Source organism: Mandrillus leucophaeus, unplaced genomic scaffold, assembly GCF_000951045.1.
Source record: "Mandrillus leucophaeus isolate KB7577 unplaced genomic scaffold, Mleu.le_1.0 Scaffold118, whole genome shotgun sequence".
Lineage (NCBI taxonomy): Eukaryota > Metazoa > Chordata > Mammalia > Primates > Cercopithecidae > Mandrillus > Mandrillus leucophaeus.
Genome location: NW_012100098.1, coordinates 2779743 through 2783377, shown reverse-complemented (window position 1 = coordinate 2783377; position 3635 = coordinate 2779743). Strand labels below are relative to the sequence as shown.

The 3635-nt window shown below is 47.9% G+C and overlaps 1 protein-coding gene across 1 annotated transcript in view; it reads left to right on the top strand.

Moving 5' to 3' along the window:
• Positions 1 to 1428: 1428 nt before the first annotated feature.
• Positions 1429 to 3635, top strand: part of ATF1 (activating transcription factor 1) — a 67661-nt gene continuing 65454 nt past the window's right edge. The window contains exon 1 of the mRNA XM_011964382.1: positions 1429 to 1683. The gene's annotated coding sequence lies outside the window, so the exon portion shown is untranslated. The remainder of the gene's footprint in view (positions 1684 to 3635) is intronic.

Below are 3635 nucleotides of genomic sequence, written 5' to 3'. Positions count from 1 at the left end.
CGCAGCGGAAGGGGGAGGGGCCGCCCGCGCTTCCGGCCCCCGCTCTTTGGTGCTGCGCTGAGCCCTTCCAGTAGTGTGTCGCGTTCCGCTCGCTCCCAAATAAAAGTAAAGCTGGAAACCGCCCGCCGCGGGGTGGCTTTCGCCTCAGGAGCCGTCCTTTGCGGTCGCAGGCGCGAGCTCTCCGTGGGAGGTTTCGAGGTTGGGCCAGGAGCCTGGCGGAGGGCGGCGCGGCTATGGCCTCGGCGCGGTGTCAGCCGAGCGGAACCCGGGTCTGGTTAACCCCGCGACAGGGTCCTCTAAGCGCGCCGGCGCTGGCGACCCTGAGGGAAGAGGTGCCCATTACCCTCCTGGAGCTTGCAGTCTAGCGGGCAACAGAAGCACGGCATCGCGCACGCCCCAGACAATTCTGGAGAGATGTGCCTGGCAGCGGAGACAGAGTGGGGACAGTAGGCGGCTTTCCCCCCGCCTGGGAATGACACATGGGTGTCTGTTCCCTTTTGGATGGGCGACCCAGCCGAGCGTGACCTTCTCGTTTGTCTTGTATGTCATAAAGCGAAGCCCGGCATTTCTCAGTTTCATCGATGCTTTGCAGCGGGCAGCTGAATCGCTTTGAAATGACTGCAATGTGAAATGTCTGGTTGTGGCGTTAGTGTTTTGGAGAGCATTGATTGGGCGGGTGGTACTCTTTGAGAACCTTTAGGCTTTAGAAGCTCAGCGTGGATCTGGCAGGCATCTTTGTCAAACTGGCCTCACCTGTGATGAGTCTGTAGGTATTTATGTCGCTGAATGCATTTTAACCTGAGGTTTTTGTTAACAGAAATGCGTTCGTCTAAAATGCTGTTTTTTCTTTGGAGTTTATCATGTGCAGTTACCTCCGTGTCTTAATTAGAATCAATACTGTTCCCCTAAAGTCGAATGTGTTAGCTCTTTAATACTTGCCATTATCTTTTAGGTTTGGTCTGTGAGCTATCTGTCCATTCCTACCCGATCACCAGCAGGTGGCAGTCCCTTCTGACTTTAAATATAGGCTGTGCTATCTTTGCCAGTTTTTTGGGGGTTTTTTTTGTTTTGTTTTTAAATAGAGATGGTGTCAGAGGCGTGTGAACCAGAACAACTCCATCTTAAACAGGAGCTGGGTAAAATGAGGCTGAAACCTACTGGACTGCATTCCCAGACAGTTAAGGCATTCGAAGTCACAGGAGGAGACAGATCAGCACAAAATACAGGTCATAAAGACCTTGCTGATAAAACAGGTTGCAGTAAAGAAGCCGGCCAAAACCGACATGGCCCCAAGAGGGACCTCTGGTCATCCTCACTGCTACACTCCCATCAGCGCCATTTGCAAATCCTATGGCAATGTCAGGAAGTTATCTTTTATGGTCTAAAAAGGGAAGGCGTGAATAGTCCACCCCTTGTTTAGCATATCACTGAGAAACAGCCATAAAAATGGGTAACCAGCAGCCCTCAGGGCTGCTCTGTCTATGGAGTAGCCATTCTTTTTATTCCTTTACTTTCTTCATAATTTTGCTTTTACATCGCACTGTGGACTTGCCCTGAATTATTTCTTGTGCGAGATCCAAGAACCCTCAGGTGGAGTCTGGATCGGGATTCCTGTCCTGTAACATTTCTGGCAACCACAAAGGGACTATAATGCAGAAACCCTGACCCAATGGCTACCTTTGGGTAAGTGTTGGGGTCCTGTAACATATTTGTGGTGGCCGCAGAAGCGACTATACTGCAGAAACAACAGTATTTATGTCTAGGAGTCTCTCCTAAGACAGAGTGGGTTAGAGGCCCCTCTTAATAAAAGGCAAGGACACTTGACCGACCCTGGGTTGGAGGCCCTTCTAAGATGTAGGGAGTTAGAGTCTCCTCTGAGTTAAGTCCCTGTCAGCTAAGAACAGGTTTGGCACTATGGAATGTTAACTGCTGTTCTTTTTGGATTAATCTGTCTTACGCTGTTTGTTGATGGCTGTGGGTGGCAGGGTTAGGTATGTACAGGATCGTGGGACATGGGGAGCTTTTTCCTCCCTAAAAGGGGAAACTTGAGAGCTGATGGGACTGCTGGAAAAGGCTCATTTGCTACGGACAAGCGGTGTCTTGAAGTTTTCATTGTCGGCTGCAATGAGTGGGTCTTTTTCTCTGACCTCCCTAAGCTCATCAGCTTCCCCACCCTGCTACAGGCAATACTTTTCTTCTCTACTTCGAGTTTCTTATATTTTCTATTACTCAGGGCGACCACCTTGCCTAGAGACCACATGTTGAAATTCCAAGTTGGAGGTTGAATTAAAGATGACAGGCCCATCTGGGGGCAGATTTAAGCCTTGCTAGTTTGATATTGGGTGCTAAGCGGAGTGGCTGATGTCTTTGTTTTATCACACGTATTTTGCTCTGGCCAGAACGAAAAAAGATAATTTTCCTTTATGATACGACTTGGCCCCCAGGGCAGTGATGCCGCGAGCTTGAACACTAGGACCACTAAGGGAAAGGGAGCCCAGAAGCCTGGGATGCTGGCAAAAGGGTAAGAATTTATTACCAGTCAGATTTCTGGCTTCTCTCTCACTGTACAAATGGTTAAGTGAATGGTTTTTTAAAAAAAAAAAAAATCAGCCTGGCATGGTGGCTCATGCCTGTAATCCCAGCACTTTGGGAGGCTGAGGCGGGTGGATCCCCTGAGGTCAGGAGTTTGAGACTAGCCATGGCCAACATGGTGAAACCCTGTCTCTGCTAAAAATACAGAAAATTAGCCTGGTGTGGAGGCACGTGTGCCTGTAGTCCTAGCTACTTGTATGGAGGCTGAGGCAGGAGAATTGCTTGACCTGGGAGGCAGAGGTTGCACTGAGCTGAGATAGCGCCATTGTACTCCAGCCTGGGCGACACAGCCAGACTCTGTCTCAAAAATAATAATAATAATAATAATGAATAAATCAGTGTTTATCTCCTCTGTAAAGTTTTGATTAATGTGAAAAAGAATTCTAAGGCTAGTCTTAAGCTGGTGTATTTTGTGCTTTGAATTCATTTTTCTGTGTCAAAGGGTACTTTAGGATAAAACACAGGCTTAGAACACCTGTAAGTGGATCATGAGGTCAGAAGATCGAGACCATCCTGACCAACATGGTGAAACCCCATCTCTACTAAAAATACAAAAATTAGCTGGGTGTGGTGACGTGCGCCTGTAGTCCCAGCTACTCGGGAGGCTGAGGCAGGAGAATCTCTTGAACCCAGGAGGCGGAGGTTGCAGTGAGCCGAGATCGTGCCACTGCATCCAGCCTGGCAACAGAGTGAGACTCTATCTAAAAAATAAATAAATAAATAAAAAGCCCGCTTTTCAAGATGACCCAGCAAGCTGGTCAGTAACATACTTGGCTGCAGGTCCCTGAAACAAATGAAAGATTGGATGAAGTCTCCACCTTGTTTTATGTCCTTGGGAACTTGACCTTTTAACCTTGTGTGGTACTTTCTTTTGGTCCCCATCTTCAGGGAACAGGAATTTCAGGGTTCATGTCATAGTTAGCTCTAAAAATCATGTTAAATAGTTAAAAGCTGTTATAATATAAGCTCAAAATTAACTACTCTAGACTCCTTCTGGGAAAGTGAACAGAGACTGCCCTGTGCTGTAGCTCAGTAGCTAAGTT